Below are 17,966 nucleotides of genomic sequence, written 5' to 3' on the forward strand. Positions count from 1 at the left end.
TGGTGCGGGAGATCGGCAGTGCGCCCGTTGATGACACACTTAGGACAGTCGGTAGCAGCGGGCCGGAAGTGGGGACCACCAGAAAAATCCACAAGCTAAATTTCGCTGGCGGCGGCCATTGGACTGGAAGTTGGTGGCCGCTTGACTCCACCGCCTGACCGCCGCTTTCTGGCGGTAAGTGGCCTTTCTGGGGAGCTGAATTTCAGCCCCATAGAATTGAAAAGTAGAGAAGTTACGCTAAACCTGTATCGAACCTTGGTTAGACCACACTTAGACTACTGTGTATAGTTCTAATCGCCATATTATAAAAAGGATATAGAGGCACTGGAGAGGGTGCAGAAAAGATTTACCAGGATGATACCAGAAATGCGAGGGTATACCTATCAGAAAAGGATGACCGCGGAAGGGAAGCGAGGTGACCGGAAAGTAGCGGCTGCCCTGTGTGTGAGGGAGCAGGCCAGAGCGCTGTCTGATTGATAGCCAACTTGAAAGGGAGTGCTGAGTGTTTCGAAGTGTTGCTGCTCAATGGCACTCTCTGCTGGTGAGCAGAGGCAAATGCTCAAGCATAACAGCTGTGTGAAGGTGGTTGCAGAGTGCATTAAGGTTTGAGACAGGAAAAGTGGTGTCCTGCGCCTTCGTGGCAACATGATGCACCATAAAGTGAAGAGAGCTGGTTTGAGCGAATTGCTGCTTAACACCTGCTTACTCCAAAAGAACACTAACTCCTTCGAGCCGGAATTGAACCAGCGACCTAAGGATGACTTTGCTTTGTATTCCACTACAGTCCTCCGCTCTACCAACTGAGCTATCGAAGGGAAGCTGCACAGGTGCATCTGTGTGATCATTGCTTTCCCTGCGCATGATGACGCTTCTGGCCTTGTGCAGTGGCGTGTGTATCATCAGTACCTGCCCATGCTGCAGCCCTGTGGGACTGTGAGCCGCCAGCTACTCTTTACAGCCTGGAAAACGCGTGTCACTAACAATCAGAAGAGTGTAGGTTTGACTTCTTTTCAGGCTCGGAGATTGTTTGCAAACTCTGCATTATGAATTTAAAGACCTTGCAAGCAGCCCTACTAGGTCGTGCTGCCTGGCCGCTTGCATGGCAAGTGCCTTCTTAGCGCAGCAGGCAGCGTATCAGCCTGCTCAATCGAAGGTCCTGAGTCGAATGCTCGGAAAAGAAATCAGTGCTAGCAAGTCGTTCTTTTAGCTTCTCGCACCTCATATATCCATCTTTGCAAAAATCAAGAAGTCTTGCTTACGTCATGGCAGCAAAAGATTTGCTGTGCTTTGGCCCATCTGGCATCAACTTAGTGACACGTGAGACCACGTTTCTTTCTGGAGAATTGCCCTGAGCCAAAAAAGCAGAGTGGAGAATGCAGGCTTCAATCCTACTACCTCTCACATGCTAAGCAAGCGCTGTACCATTTGAGCTAATTCCCCAGGAGCTTCTTGCAACTTACCCTAGTTTGCTTCTCAGTCGCCTTTTCGCACTCGACTCCAAACTGCTCCACGACCAGCAGAGAAATCCTTCTTGAGGATTGGTCCACTCCTTCAATGCATGATATAATTCTCTCCAATCGGCATTGCGGAGCAGCAGCGAGCGAGCAAACGCAGGATGGGAAGCCACAGTAACGAAGAGTGAAGCCAAGAAGAGCACGAGACCGCAGAAGGGAAGCGAGGTGACTGGAAAGTAGCAGCTGCCCTGTGTGTGAGGGAGCAGGTGAGATCGCTGTCTGGCTGATAGACAAGACAACTTGTTTTGCCTGAAAGGGAGTGCTGAGTGATTCGAAGTGTTGCTGCTCAATGGCACTCTCTGCTGGTGAGCAGAGGCAAATGCTCAAGCATAACAGCTGTGTGAAGGTGGATGCAGAGTGCATTAAGGTTTGAGACAGGAAAAGTGGTGTCCTGCGCCTTCGTGGCAACATGATGCACCATAAAGTGAAGAGAGCTGGTTTGAGCGAATTGCTGCTTACTCCAAAAGGACACTAACTCCTTCGAGCCGGAATTGAACCAGCGACCTAAGGATGACTTTGCTTTGTATTCCACTACAGTCCTCCGCTCTACCAACTGAGCTATCGAAGGGAAGCTGCACAGGTGCATCTGTGTGATCATTGCTTTCCCTGCGCATGATGACGCTTCTGGCCTCGTGTAGTGGCGTGTGTATCATCAGTACCTGCCCATGCTGCAGATTTGTGAGACTGTGAGCCGCCAGCTACTCTTTACAGCCTGGAAAACGCATGTCACTAACAATCAGAAGAGTGTAGGTTTGACTTCTTATCAGGCTCGGAGATTGTTTGCAAACTGCGCATTATGAATTTAAAAACCTTGCAAGCAGCCCTACTTGGTAGTGCTGCCTGGCCACTTGCATGGCAAGTGCCTTCTTAGCGCAGCAGGCAGCGTATCAGTCTGCTCAATCGAAGGTCCTGAGTCGAATGCTCGGAAAAGGAATCAGTGCTAGCAAGTCGTTCTTTTAGCTTCTCTCACCTCATACATCCATCTTTGCAAAAATCAAGAAGTCTTGCTTACTACATGGCAGAAAAAGATTTGCTGTGCTTTGGCCCATCTGGCATCAACTCAGTGACACGTGAGACCAGGTTTCGATCTGGAGAATTGCCCTGAACCAAAAGCTAAGTGGAGAATGCAGGCTTCAATCCTACTACCTCTCACATGCTAAGCGAGCACTGTACCATTTGAGCTAATTGCCCAGTAGTTTCTTGCAACTTATCCTAGTTTGTGTTGTGTATGCATGCCTGTTTACTGTGTGATGTCTGTAACACTGTTATGCCACATTGAATGTACTCTTATACTGTACACATCTTACCAGTACACCAGAGGGTGCTACTGCTGGAGACTTGGGGGTTGCCTGTACACAGCAGGTAACCCAGTATAAACGGGAACTCACAGCTTGTTGTTGTCACTCAGGAGCTGCAAATAAAGGACTACAGGTCGACACAGTTTAAGTATCATATCCTGCCTCGTGGAGTCATTACTAAAGGTGCCTACATACACTACAACTGGCGACGAGAATACGATGTCATGAACGACACACTCAACATGTCTAACCTCAGCAACCTTCAGCAATTTACAGAGAGGGAAGATTGGGACACTTTTGTGGAAAGATTGGAACACTTCTTTATAGCCAACGACCTGGACGTGTACACACCGGCCACACTAACGAACGAACGCAGGGCCATCCTACTTAGCAGTTGTGGGCCCACCATCTATGGTCTCGTCAGGGACTTGGTAGCCCCGGAGAAGACAACCACCAAGAGCTATGAGCAATTTGTAACAATCATACAGGAACAACTAAAACTGAAAGAAAGCATCCTCACAGCCAGGCACCGGTTCTACACTTACCGGCGACCTGAGAGCCAGGAAATTGCCAAGTATGTTGCACACTTAAGAAGACTAGTTGCACCGTGTGATTTTGGCGACCACCTTAATGAAGCACTATGGGACATATTTGTCATCGGAATCGGCCACGAAGGCCTCTTACACAAATTGCTCTCGGCTGACATCACGGTCACCCTGCAGAAAGCAGTTCAAGTGAGCCAGGCCTACATGGTTTCGGCCAGCGACTCCAGGCGAATACTGACCCAGGACTCTAAACCAGCGAGTGCAGTGCACCGCATGGATACTTTAAAGGCAGAAATGCTGCCCCGAGTCCCACAACCCTGAGTCCGCCACATGGGGCAAACCGGATGGCCCTGTGCTGGCGCTGTGTAGGAAACCACAGGGCCACCAGTGCAGCTACAAAGACTATGCATGCAAAGGCTGCAAAGAGAAAGGGCACCTTCAGAGAATGTGCAGAAAACGCTTTACTCACCGCATCTCTGATGAGTTGGCTTATCACCGGGGCTCCGACACAGATGAAGGTGAAGCTGCTCAAACCCTGGGAGAGGAGTATGTAATCTTTACCTGCTCCATTGGAAGCTCTCCATGGATGATGGAAGTGGACATCGATGGGGTCCCAGTATCCATGGAGATCGACACAGGGGCGAGCCAGTCTGTGATGAGCCAAATGACCTTTGAAAAAATTTGGATGAATCCTGCCACTCGACCAAAACTGTCTCCTGTCCAGGCAAAGCTGCTCACCTACACCAAAGGTAAAATCCAAATCATTGACAGTGTAGACGTCCAGGTCTCCCAAGGCGGTGTGTTGAACAAACTCCCCCTGTGCATTGTAGCCGGCGACGGTCCCACGCTGCTGGGCAGGAATTGGATGAACCGGGTCCACATCAGGCAAAGTGGCCCTGTGGAAGAAAAGACCACCACAGCCCTCCTGCAGGAAAGCCAGGAAATGGCTGCAGCACAAGGAGAAACACTTGTAATCAAAATGGCCACCGCCATGCCACCAGTGAGCATGGAGGAGCATCACATGATACCGAGTGACCAATCAGATTTGAAGGCTCCCTTAAAGAAGACCGGTCACCAAAGAAATTTAAACGGGAAGTTTCAACTATTTGAGTACACGTACTTTAAAGCTAAAGATGTGATTAAAGGGTGCAAGTATGAAAATTTATGCAATGTAACAATGAATTGTGATGCTGGTTTAACTAATGTGACTAATGATATGAATGCAGGTGTCAATAAGGTTAAGAACAAGTTTATTATGCTGAACAGTAATGATAGAGATTGTGAAATGCCTAATGTAACCATGTCTGTTGAAACCAGGACACCCAAAAGTGATGCAAATGCTAAAATGTATAATGCAGGCTCGACTATGTGTGATCAGAGCCAAGGTGTCATGTATACCGGTAGACACTGCCAAAGGACATTGGGTCTGACAGGGACCATGCTGATGCCAATGGAATCCCCCTGTGGGAGACCCCCAGGTCCAGCAGGCTACCTGACCATGTAGCCTGGACCTTTGGAATGAATGTGATGCCCCTTGCAGGACACACACACAGGCAGTGGGAGCAGACCCACTACAGGGACAGTGGTCAATGGGCAGCCCAGCCACCACCAATGGCAACCTGCACCAGACCAGCCTTACAGCCCCTGGCCACCAGGGCCAACACCAGGAGCATGAGGCCAATACCCTCCAGCTTCCTTGGCAAACCCTGGGATGACCTGACCCTCATCCCAATTGGTGGACAAGGAGCCCACCCAGTCTTGTGGCCCTGCCCACCACTCCACAACTACCCACATCACAGTGTATACACACCACCCACTGCTGCCATGGCTACCTCCCCGAGGGATCCCACAACAGTAACACCCACTTGGTTTGTGTGTGAGGGAGGGGAAACGTACGAGGCCAGCCTCAAGCACAGGGGTCACACCTGGCAACCACACAACCCTCATCACAACCTCCCATAGCCCACCACTGATCACCTCCCCTGGTCATGACAATAGGTTCTGAAAAATGCTCAGGGGGGAGTATTGTTGTGTATGCATGCCTGTTTACTGTGTGATGTCTGTAACACTGTTATGCCACATTGAATGTACCCTTATACTGTACACACCTTATCAGTACACATAGAAACATAGGAACATAGAAAATAGGTGCAGGAGTAGGCCATTCGGCCCTTCTAGCCTGCACTGCCATTCAATGAGTTCATGGCTGAACATGCAACTTCAGTACCCCATTCCTGCTTTCTCACCATACCCATTGATTCCCCTAGTAGTAAGGACTTCATCTAACTCCTTTTTGAATATATTTAGTGAATTGGCCTCAACAACTTTCTGTGGTAGAGAATTCCACAGGTTCACCACTCTCTGGGTGAAGAAATTCCTCCTCATCTCGGTCCTAAATGGCTTATCCCTTATCCTTAGACTGTGTCCCCTGGTTCTGGACTTCCCCAACATTGGGAACATTCTTCCTGCATCTAACCTGTCTAACCCCGTCAGAATTTTAAACGTTTCTATGAGGTCCCCTCTCATTCTTCTGAACTCCAGTGAATACAAGCCCAGTTGATCCAGTCTTTCTTGATAGGTCAGTCCCGCCATCCCGGGAATCAGTCTGGTGAACCTTCGCTGCACTCCCTCAATAGCAAGAATGTCCTTCCTCAGGTTAGGAGACCAGAGAGTGCTGCTGCTGGAGACATAGGGGTTGCCTGCACACGGCAGGTAACCCAGTATAAAAGGGAACTCACAGCTTGTTGTCGTCACTCAGGAGCTGCAAATAAAGGACGACAGATCTACACAGTTTAAATATAATACCCTGCCTCGTGGAGTCATTACTAAAGGTGCCTATATATGCTACAGTTTGCTGCTCAGGCGCATTTTCGTACTCGCCTCCAAGCTGCTCCATGACCAGCAGAGAAATCCTTCTTGAGGATTGGCCCACTCCTTCAATGCATGATATAATTCTCTCCAATCGGCATTGCAGAGCAGCAGCGAGTCAGCAACAGCAGGACGGGAAGCCGCAGTAACAAAGAATGAAGCCTAGAAGAGCACGAGACCACGGAAGGGACGCGAGGTGATCAGAAAGTAGCAACTGCCCCGTGTGTGAGGGAGCAGGCGAGAGCGCTGTCTGACTGATAGACAAGACAACTTGTTTTGCCTGAAAGGGAGTGCTGAGTGTTTCGAAGTGTTGCTGCTCAATGGCACTCTCTGCTGATGAGCAGAGGCAAATGCTCAAGCATAACAGCTGTGTGAAGGTGGTTGCAGAGTGCATTAAGGTTTGAGACAGAAAAAGTGGTGTCCTGCGCCTTCGTGGCAACATGATGCACCATAAAGTGAAGAGAGCTGGTTTGAGCGAATTGCTGCTTAACACCTGCTTACTCCAAAAGGACACTAACTCCTTCGAGCCGGAATTGAACCAGCGACCTAAGGATGACTTTGCTTTGTATTCCACTACAGTCCTCCGCTCTACCAACTGAGCTATCGAAGGGAAGCTGCATAGGTGCATCTGTGTGATCATTGCTTTCCCTGCACATGATGACGCTTCTGGCCTCATGCAGTGGCGTGTGTATCATCAGTACCTGCCCATGCTGCAGCCCTGTGGGACTGTGAGCCGCCAGCTACTCTTTACAGCCTGGAAAACACGTGTCACTAACAATCAGAAGAGTGTAGGTTTGACTTCTTATCAGGCTCGGAGATTGTTTGCAAACTGCGCATTATGAATTTAAAGACCTTGCAAGCAGCCCTGCCCGGCCGTTTGCATGGCAAGTGCCTTCTTAGCACAGCAGGCAGCATGTCAGTCTACTCAATCGAAGGTTCTGAGTCGAATGCTCAGAAAAGGAATCAGTGCAAGCAAGTCGTTCTTTTGGCTTCTCTCACCTCATACATCCATCTTTGCAAAAATCAAGAAGCCTTGCTTACGATATGGCAGACAAAGATTTGCTGTGCTTTGGCCCATCTTGTGTCAACTCAGAGACACGTGACACCAGGTTTCTTTCTGGAGAATTGCTCTGAACCAAAATGCAGAGTGGAGAATGCCAGCATCAATCTCACTACCTCCCACATGCTAAGCGAGCACTGTACCATTTCAGCTAATTCTCCAGTTGCTTTTCGCAACTTACCCTAGTTTGCTTCTCAGTCGCCTTTTCGCACACGCCTTCAAGCTGCTCCATGACCACCAGAGAAATCCTTCTTGAGGATTGGCCCACTCCTTCAATGCATTATATAATTCATTCCAATCGGCATTGCAGAGCAGCAGCAAGCGAGCGAGCAACAGCAGGACGGGAAGCCACAGTAACGAAGAATGAAGCCGAGAAGAGCATGAGACCGCGGAAGGGAAACATATAAACATAGAAAATATGTGCAGGAGTAGGCCATTCGGCCCTTCTAGCCTGCACCGCCATTCAATGAGTTCATGGCTGAACATGCAACTTCAGTATCCACTTTCTGCTTTCTCGCCATACCCCTTGATCCCCCTAGTAGTAAGGACTTCATCTAACACCCTTTTGAATGTATTTAGTGAATTGGCCTCAACAACTTTCTGTGGTAGAGAATTCCACAGGTTCACCACTCTCTGGGTGAAGAAGTTTCTCCTCATCTCGGTCCTAAATGGCTTACCCCTTATCCTTAGACTGTGACCCCTGGTTCTGGACTTCCCCAACATTGGGAACATTCTTCCTGCATCTAACCTGTCTAAACCCGTCAGAATTTGAAACGTTTCTATGAGGTCCCCTCTCATTCTTCTGAACTCCAGTGAATACAAGCCCAGTTGATCCAGTCTTTCTTGATAGGTCAGTTCCACCATCCCGGGAATCAGTCTGGTGAACCTTCGCTGCACTCCCTCAATAGCAAGAATGTCCTTCCTCAAGTTAGGAGACCAAAACTGCACACAATACTCCAGGTGTGGCCTCACCAAGGCCCTGTACAACTGTAGCAACACCTCCCTGCCCCTGTACTCAAATCCCCTCGCTATGAAGGCCAACATGCCATTTGCTTTCTTAACCGCCTGCTGTACCTGCATGCCAACCTTCAATGACTGATGTACTATGACACCCAGATCTCATTGCACCTCCCCTTTTCCTAATCTGCCACCATTCAGATAATAGTCTGTCTCTCTGTTTTTACCACCAAAGTGGATAACCTCACATTTATCCACATTATACTTCATCTGCCATGCATTTGCCCACTCACCTAACCTATCCAAGTCACTCTGCAGCCTCATAACATCCTCCTCGCAGCTCACACTGCCACCCAACTTAGTGTCATCCGCAAATTTGGAGATACTACATTTAATCCCCTCGTCTAAATCATTAATGTACAGTGTAAACAGCTGGGGCCCCAGCACAGAACCTTGCGGTACCTCACTAGTCACTGCCTGCCATTCTGAAAAGTACCCATTTACTCCTACTCTTTGCTTCCTGTCTGACAACCAGTTCTCAATCCACGTCAGCACACTACCCCCAATCCCATGTGCTTTAACTTTGCACATTAATCTCTTGCGTGGGACCTTGTCGAAAGCCTTCTGAAAGTCCAAATATACCACATCAACTGGTTCTCCCTTGTCCACTCTACTGGAAACATCCTCAAAAAATTCCAAAAGATTTGTCAAGCATGATTTCCCTTTCACAAATCCATGCTGACTTGGACCTATCATGTCACCTCTTTCCAAATGCGCTGCTATGACATCCTTAACAATTGATTCCAGCATTTTACCCAATACTGAGGTCAGGCTGACTGGTCTATAATTCCCTGTTTTCTCTCTCCCTCCTTTTTTAAAAAGTGGGGTTACATTGGCTACCCTCCACTCCATAGGAACTAATCCAGAGTCAATGGAATGTTGGAAAATGACTGTCAATGCATCCACTATTTCCAAGGCCACCTCCTTAAGTACTCTGGGATGCAGTCCATCAGGCCCTGGGGATTTATCGGCCTTCAATCCCATCAATTTCCCCAACACAATTTCCCGACTAATAAAGATTTCCCTCAGTTCCTCCTCCTTACTAGACCCTCTGACCCCTTTTATATCCGGAAGGTTGTTTGTGTCCTCCTTAGTGAATACCGAACCAAAGTACTTATTCAATTGGTCTGCCATTTCTTTGTTCCCCATTATGACTTCCCCTGATTCTGACTGCAGGGGACCTACGTTTGTCTTTACTAACTTTTTTCTCTTTACATATCTATAGAAACTTTTGCAATCCATCTTAATGTTCCCTGCAAGCTTCTTCTTGTACTCCATTTTCCCTGCCCTAATCAAACCCTTTGTCCTCCTCTGCTGAGTTTTAAATTTCTCCCAGTCCCCGGGTTCGCTGCTATTTCTGGTCAATTTGTATGCCACTTCCTTGGCTTTAATACTATCCCTGATTTCCCTTGATAGCCACGGTTGAGCCACCTTCCCTTTTTTATTTTTACGCCAGACAGGAATGTACAATTGTTGTAGTTCATCCATGCGGTCTCTAAATGTCTGCCATTGCCCATCCACAGTCAACCCCTTAAGTATCATTCGCCAATCTATCCTAGCCAATTCACGCCTCATACTTTGAAAGTTACCCTTCTTTAAGTTCTGGACCATGGTCTCTGAATTAACTGTTTCATTCTCCATCCGAATGCAGAATTCCACCATATTATGGTCACTCTTCCCCAAGGGGCCTCGCACAATGAGATTGCTAATTAATCCTCTCTCATTACACAATACCTCCCCCCTAGTTGGTTCCTCGACATATTGGTCTAGAAAACCATCCCGTATGCACTCTCGGAATTCCTCCTCCACCGTATTGCTTCCAGTTTGGCTAGCCCAATCTATGTGCATATTAAAGTCACCCATTATAACTGCTGCACCTTTATTGCATGCACCCATAATTTCCTGTTTGATGCCCTCCCCAACATCACTACTACTGTTTGGAGGTCTGTACACAACTCCCACTAACGTTTTTTGCCCTTTGGTGTTCTGCAGCTCCACCCATATAGATTCCACATCATCCAAGCTAATGTCTTTCCTAACTGTTGCATTAATCTCCTCTTTAACCAGCAATGCTACCCCACCTCCTTTTCTTTTTATTCTATCCTTCCTGAATGTTGAATACCCCTGGATGTTGAGTTCCCAGCCCTGATCATCCTGGAGCCACGTCTCCGTAATCCCAATCACATCATATTTGTTAACATCTATTTGCACAGTTAATTCATCCACCTTATTACGGATACTCCTTGCATTAAGACACCAAGCCTTCAGGCTTGTTCTTTTAACACCCTTTGTCCTTTTAGAATTTTGCTGTACAGTGGCCCTTTTTGTTCTTTTTCTTGGGTGTCTCTGACCTCCACTTTTCCTCATCTCCTTTCTGTTTTTTGCTTTTGTCTCCTTTTTGTTTCCCTCTGTCTCCCTGCATTGGTTCCCATCCCCCTGCCATATTAGTTTAACTCCTCCCCAGCAGCACTAGCAAATACTCCCCCTAGGACATTGGTTCCGGTCCTGCCCAGGTGCAGACCGTCCAGTTTGTACTGGTGCCACCTCCCCCAGAACCGGTTCCAATGCCCCAGGAATTTGAATCCCTCCCTGCTGCACCACTGCTCAAGCCACGTATTCATCTGTGCTATCCTGCGATTCCTACTCTGACTAGCACGTGGCACTGGCTGTTCTCCCTCCCTTCTAAGAATGTCCTGCACCTGCTCCGAGACATCCTTGACCCTTGCACCAGGGAGGCAACATACCATCCTGGAGTCTCGGTTGCGGCCGCAGAAACGCCTATCTATTCCCCTCACAATTGAATCCCCTATCACTATCACTCTCCCACTCTTTTTCCAGCCCTCCTGTGCAACAGAGAAGCAAGGTGACCGGAAAGTAGCAGCTGCCCCGTGTGTGAGGGAGCAGGCGAGCGCACTGTCTGACTGATAGTCAACTTGTTTTGCTTGAAAGGAAATGCTAAGTGTTTCAAAGTGTTGCTGCTCAATGGCACTTCATGGAAAAGTTTTTCAAGATAAACACCTTTGACCACAAGGCCATAAAGCAGTGGTCGGCATGCAAGGTCCTGGACGCCCTGCAAAAGAAGGAGATGATGGATCCTGTCGGACGGTTCCCCGAGCAGACTGTCGAACTCGTTTGGCAGAATGTCTCATCACCAGAGCTTTCACACAAGCACCAAGACGTAGCTTGGTTGGCGGTGAGGAGGGCCCTACCCGTCAGATCCTTCATGCACAGCCGGGGTTTCAGAGACACGGCACTCTGCCCCCGAGTTGGCTGCAGTGCGGACGAGACTGTCATCCAACAATTTGAACAGCTGTGGCGGCACAAAAGCAACAGACCAAAACTCACAAGGGTCGACACCAAACTCAGGACCTATACCAAAGAAATCATCCCAGTCCTTGGCAGCGCCATGCTCTCAGTCACACACAAAGGGACGGTGCACCGACTTTCCCTGTGGATTGTCCCCGGGGATCTCCCAGCCCTGTTGGGTAGAAGCTGGCTGGCAAAACTAAACTGGAAATGGGATGATGTTCACGCCATGTCGTCAGAGGAACGGACCTCCTGCTCAACAGTTCTAAGTCGATTTGAACATCTCTTTCAGCCAGGTGTGGGCACCTTCAAAGGGGCTAAAGTTAAAATCTACATCACACAGGATGCTAGACCGGTCCATCACAAGGCTAGAGCTGTGCCTTATGTGAGGGAAAAGATTGAACACGAACTGGACAGGCTTCTGCGGGAAGGCATTATCTCACCCGTGGAATTTAGCGACGGGGCAAGTCCCATCGTCCCCGTCATGAAGCCTGATGGATCCGTACGAATCTGTGGGGATTACAAATCTACCATAAACAGAGTCTCCCTACAGGACCAATACCTGCTGCCCAAAGCGGAGGACTTATTTGCCACATTGGCTGAGGAAAACTTTTCTCGAAACTAGATCTCACATCTGCGTATATGACGCAAGAACTGACCAAAGAGTCTAAGCTACTCACCACCATCAACACACATCGAGGCCTTTTTGTGTACAATCGATGCCCATTCGGCATCAGGTCGGCAGCTGCTATATTCCAGCGCTACATGGAGAGTCTGCTCAAGTCCATCCCGGGGACGGTTGTGTTTCAAGACGACATACTCATCACGGGCAGGGACACCGACTCCCATCTCCGCAATTTGGAGGAAGTACTAAAACGATTGGATCGGGTAGGCCTAAGAGTTAAGAAATCCAAGTGTCTGTTTCTCGCATCCAAGGTTGAATTTTTGGACAGAAGGATTGCCGCTGATGGAATCCGCCCAACAGAATCCAAAACCGAAGCAATTCGTCTGGCACCCAGGCCCTGGAATGTCTCGGAACTGCGCGCCTTTCTCGGGCTACTCAATTACTTTGGGAACTTTATGCAGAACTTGAGCACGCTGCTGGAGCCTCTCAACATGCTACTCAGAAAGGGGTGTGATTGGTTTTGGGGGGACGCCCAAGAATGCACCTTCAATAAGGCACGCAAGCTTGTATGTTCCAACAGTGTTTTGACTTTTTTTCTCCCAGGTAAAAAGCTAGTTCTCACATGTGATGTGTCAGCGTACGGGGTCGGGTGCGTTTTACAACATGTCAATGGTGCGGGTAAATTACAACCCATTGCTTATGCCTCCAGGTCACTTTCACGGGCGGAGCGCGGGTACGGTATGGTGGAGAAGGAGGCGCTCGCGTGCGTGTACGGTATCAAAAAGATGCACCAATACCTTTTTGGGGACAAGTTCGTGTTAGAAACCGACCACAAACCCCTCATGTCCCTGCTATCTGAGAGCAAGGTAATAAACGGCAACGCCTCGGCGCGCATTCAATGGTGGCCACTCATGCTGGCGTCTTACGACTACACAATAAGGCACAGACCAGGCATAGACAACTGTGCCGACGCACTTAGCAGGCTACCCCTGCCAACCACGGAAGGGTCCGAAGAACAGGACTGTGAGATGGTCATGGCAATCAATGCCTTTGAGTCCACAGGTTCGCCCATGACAGCTCGCCAAATCAGAGCCTGGACGACCAGCGACCCCACGTTATCCTTGGTCAAAAGATGTGTTTTAACTGGTGAATGGGCAGAGGCTCGCGATGCCTGCCCCGAGGAGATCAAACCTTTCCATAGACGCATGCATGAACTATCACTACAGGCAGACTGCCTGATGTGGGGCAGCCGAGTAGTCATGCCTTTGCGAGGCAGAGAGGCGTTTGTCCGGGAGCTCCACCGCGAGCACCTGGAGATCGTTCTCATGAAGGCCATAGCCAGATCCCACGTCTGGTGGCCTGGCATTGACGCGGACTTGGAGCTCTGAGTCCGACGGTGCACCATTTGTGCCCAACTCAGCAATGCCCCCAGGGAGGCCCCCCGGAGCCCCTGGCCCTGGCCCACCAAACCGTGGTCGCGGGTGCACGTAGACTATGCTCCTCGTAGTCGTCGATGCATTTTCAAAGTGGATCGAATGCACCATTTTAAACTCGAGCACCACCTCCACCACTGTGGAGAGCCTTAGAACCATGTTTTCAATCTCAACAGACAGGCCAGGCGAGATACAAACAATCATACTGAACGAAACAGACAGCCCAGATGAGATACCAGCAATTGCATCGAAAGAAAAACAGGTACCAAGGCAAACAACTGAACCACAACTAAGACGCTCCATGCGAGAGCGTAGACCAACTGAGAGACTGAATCTATAAAGACAATAAGACCTTGGGGGAGGGTGATGTCATGTATCTCACACCACTGTAAAAAACTGTATCTTACCATGCTATACATGACTGTAACTAGATATGATCTGTAACCACAAGCATACCTTACCACCAGGAGACACTACACACGTGTCCCACACAGGTATATAAAGGCAGGTCTCAGGCAAGTGTGGCATTCCAGAGCTGTGAAATAAAGGTGCAGGTCCAAAGTGACCTTGACTTCAGCATGTGCCTCATGTAAGTCTGTACTGCAGGGTCAGGACTTTACAGCCCCTTTGCAAGGCAGGTCTGGAAGAAGATGCAGTGGTTGCTGTCGAGGTTCATCCCTAGCAGCTCTGTAACACAGGACTCTGTGCTCTGCGGACTGTTCCCAGGGATGCACACCGAGTCAGACATCATCTGCTGCTGGAGAGCCATCAACTCGGTGAAAGACACGCTTTGGTCTTCCCGAAACTTGCTGGTCTTCCAGAGCAAGGAGATATCCACGGCCGTGTGTTGCAGACTGGCACAATCCAAGGTCCAGGAGTACGTGCTGAGGGACGCACTAAAGATTGGTGCAGTCGCCGCAAAGGCACGATGGGGGAAGAGCCACAGTTTAAGGCCCTTCCGCCACGGTAAACCCAAGGGATGGAATCAGACCCCCCTCGGTCTGTACATGTTAATCTGCTTGTATACATAGAGCACCATGTACTGAAAAACACCTGTGTTGTGCCATGTATAATGAAAGTTTCTGCACTGTTTAATAACTTGTAAAGAAATGTAAATGTAACCCCATCCGGTCCGTGTACTGCATTCATTTGCATAGTGCTACATGTAACGTGATTCGTGATCGGTATTGAAATGTATCCTGGAATCTAATGTAAACCTGTTCTCATCTGCTCCATGTAATACCCTCATTTGCACAATACTACGTGTAACGTGATTTATGGATTGTACTAAACTGTACCTTGAAATGAAATGCACGCCAGTGCATTGTATGGAACTGCTGTCAGCATCCAAACAAATTGTATGGAATTGCTGACCACAAGGTACTGAGTTATTTTCCAATGTATTGTGAAAATTTTATATGAATAAAGTATATTTTGGGGGAAAAAAAATGAACAGGCAGGGTTTCTTTTCTCTTCAAAAAAGAAGGCTGAGGGATGACCAATTGAGGTCTTCAAAATTATGAAAGTTTTGATAGAGTGGGTACAGAGTGAATGTTTCCACTTGCAGGTAAGAGCATAACTAGAGGCCATCAATATAAGATAGTCACCAAGAAATCCAATAGGGAATTCAGAAGAAATTTCTTTACCCAAAGAGTGGGTGCTCAGAATGTGGAACTCGCTACCACAGGGAATAATTGAAGCGAATAGTATAGATGCATTTAAGGGGAGGCTAGACAAACATATGAGGGAAAAAAGAATAGAGGGTTATGCTGATAGATTTAGATGAGGAAAGACAGGAGGAGGCTCGAGTGAAGCATAAACGCCGGCATGGACTAGTTCAGCCGAATGGCCCGTGTCTATGCCGTATATTCTATGTAATCCTATGTAATCAGCCGTGACTAGCGGAACAAGCTTGAGGGACTTAATGGCCTACTCCTATTGCTATGTTCCTATGTTCCTATGTATATAAGGCATAATTTCAAAGTTTGTAAATGACACAAAGGTTGAAGATGTAGTTAACATTGAGGAAGATACTAGCAAATTTCAGGAGGACATAGGCAGATTCACTGTATTTATTGACAACTTAGATGACGGGATAGAGAGCCACATATCCAAGTTTGCCGATGACACAAAGATAGACAGCATTATAAGCAGTGTAGATGGAAGCATAAAATTACAAAGAGATATTACTAGATTAAGCGAATGGGAAAAACTGTGGCAAATGGATTTCAATGTAGGTAAGTGTGAGGTCATCCACTTTGGACCAAAAATGGATAGGACAGGGTACTTTCTAAATAGTTAAAAGCTAGAAACGGTGGCGGTCTAAAGAGACTTAGAGGTCCATATAAGATCATAAAAATATAATGGACAGGATAATGGCCTTTATATCTAGATGACCAGTATACAAGGGGGTAGAATTCATGCTACAGCTATTCAAAGCCCTGTTTAGACTCCACCTGGAGTATTGTGTTCAGTTCTGGGTGCCACACCTTAGGATGGGTATATTGGCCTTGGAGGGAGTGCAGCAAAGGTTTACCAGAATGATACCTGGACTCCAAAGGTTAAATTACGAAGAGAGATTACAAACTGGCATTGTATTCCCTGGAATTTAGAAGGTTAAGGGGTGCTCTGATCGATTTTCAAGATATTAAGAGGAACTGTTGAGATCGACAGAAACTATGTTGTGGGTTTGAGTGTCAAGGACGAGGAGACATAGCCAAGCCTTTCAGGAGTGAAGTTAGGAAACAGTTCTACACGCAAAGAGTGCTAGAAGTGTCAGTCGTGGCTCAGGTGGTAGCAGACTCGCCTCTGAATTCAACGGTTGTGGGTTCAATTTCCACTTCAAGAAACTTCAGCACAAAATCTAGGCTGGCATTCCAATTATGGTGCTGTCTTTCAGATGAGATGTTAAACCAAGGCCCTGTCTGCTCTCTCAGATAGATATAAAAGATCCCATGGTACTATTTCAAAGAAGAGCATAGGAGTTATTCTAGCCAATCTTTATCCCTCAATCAACATTGCTACAACAGATTATCTAATCACTACCACATTGCTAGTTATGGGAGCTTGCTGTGTGCAAATTGGCTGCTGAGTTTCCTACATTACAACAGTGACTACACTTTGAAAGTACTTCATTGGCTGTAAAGTGCTTTGGGATGTCCTGGTTGTGAAAGGCGCTATATAAATGCATGTCCTTCTTTTTCTTTTCAGCAAACGGTAGTTGATGCTAGATCAATTATTAATTTTAAATCTGAGATTGATAGGTTTTTGGTAACCAAAGGTATTAAGGGCTATGAGATAAAGGCAGATATATGGAGTTAACCATGATCTAATTGAATGGCAGAACAGGCTCAAGAGGCTAAATGGCCTACTCCTGTTCCTATGTTGCTATGTTCCTATCGATGAAAACAGATTTATTGGTGGGTATACTTGGAGCTCTGTGCACACAGATTCAAATAAAGAGTTAATCATCACTTGCTGAACCAGAAGTGTTGAAGGATGCATTAGGCTGGAGAAAATCTCTAACTTGCTCCATGGCAGACAATAGAATTTCTGGAAAATCTTTCTGTCCTTTCAGTAGCCATCAAGTTCAAATGCATTAAGACAAATACATGAAACTCTTTTCTTGTTACTGCTGCCAGTAAATGGATCTTGTTGTTGTGCCATCTAGCATACAGAACAAATAAATCTTACATATCAACTGAATTGATGTAACCTCTACATTAATACACTGAGGTGCTTCTGAACTGTAGCCTTCTGGATTGTTACTATTTATAGGGCCTAAGCACTCAATCAGACTCACCAAATGGATTTTTTCAGTATGGGAAATATAACTATAAGAAAATGAAATAAGGATAAGGCATTCAGCACATTGGCCTTGCTTCTTCCTGCACACCACTTTACAATTTCCATTACAATGGACTCTCGCTGAATTATTTAATGAAAGGAAAATTACAGAACTGATTTTTGAAATAAAAAGGATTTGGAATTGCTCTGGTGCATTAACTCTGTTTTAAATAAATTTCATACCTACAACATAGAAAACTGGTATCTGGGGCTGTAGAATATTAAAATCATGGTTTCCCCATTCGTTATCACTCCTTATCTTATCAGGTGTACCCTTGCCACAGCAATGTTAGCTGTGGCTCAGTGGGTAGCACTCTTGTCTCTTACAGTCCAAAGGTTGTGGGTTCAATCCCACTCCTGCCTTTAGCTGGTTGGTTCCCGAGGCTTGGAATACCCGAGTTAACTTTAAAATGGTGGATCACCAAGAGGTGAGCCAGCCTTATTATAATATTTA

The 17,966-nt window shown here is 47.3% G+C and overlaps 3 non-coding genes across 3 annotated transcripts; all 3 read right to left on the reverse strand.

Moving 5' to 3' along the window:
• Positions 1–723: 723 nt before the first annotated feature.
• trnay-gua (transfer RNA tyrosine (anticodon GUA)) lies at positions 724–815 on the reverse strand. Its single transcript is given in 2 exon segments — positions 724–759; positions 779–815. It is a non-coding gene; the product is annotated as a tRNA-Tyr (tRNA).
• A 1,175-nt stretch (positions 816–1,990) lies between these two features.
• Positions 1,991–2,082, reverse strand: trnay-gua (transfer RNA tyrosine (anticodon GUA)). The gene is given in 2 exon segments: positions 1,991–2,026; positions 2,046–2,082. It is a non-coding gene; the product is annotated as a tRNA-Tyr (tRNA).
• Positions 2,083–6,743: 4,661 nt separating this feature from the next.
• Positions 6,744–6,835, reverse strand: trnay-gua (transfer RNA tyrosine (anticodon GUA)). Its single transcript is given in 2 exon segments — positions 6,744–6,779; positions 6,799–6,835. It is a non-coding gene; the product is annotated as a tRNA-Tyr (tRNA).
• Between the last annotated feature and the right edge of the window lie 11,131 nt (positions 6,836–17,966).

Source organism: Pristiophorus japonicus, chromosome 1, assembly GCF_044704955.1.
Source record: "Pristiophorus japonicus isolate sPriJap1 chromosome 1, sPriJap1.hap1, whole genome shotgun sequence".
Classification (NCBI taxonomy): domain Eukaryota; kingdom Metazoa; phylum Chordata; class Chondrichthyes; family Pristiophoridae; genus Pristiophorus; species Pristiophorus japonicus.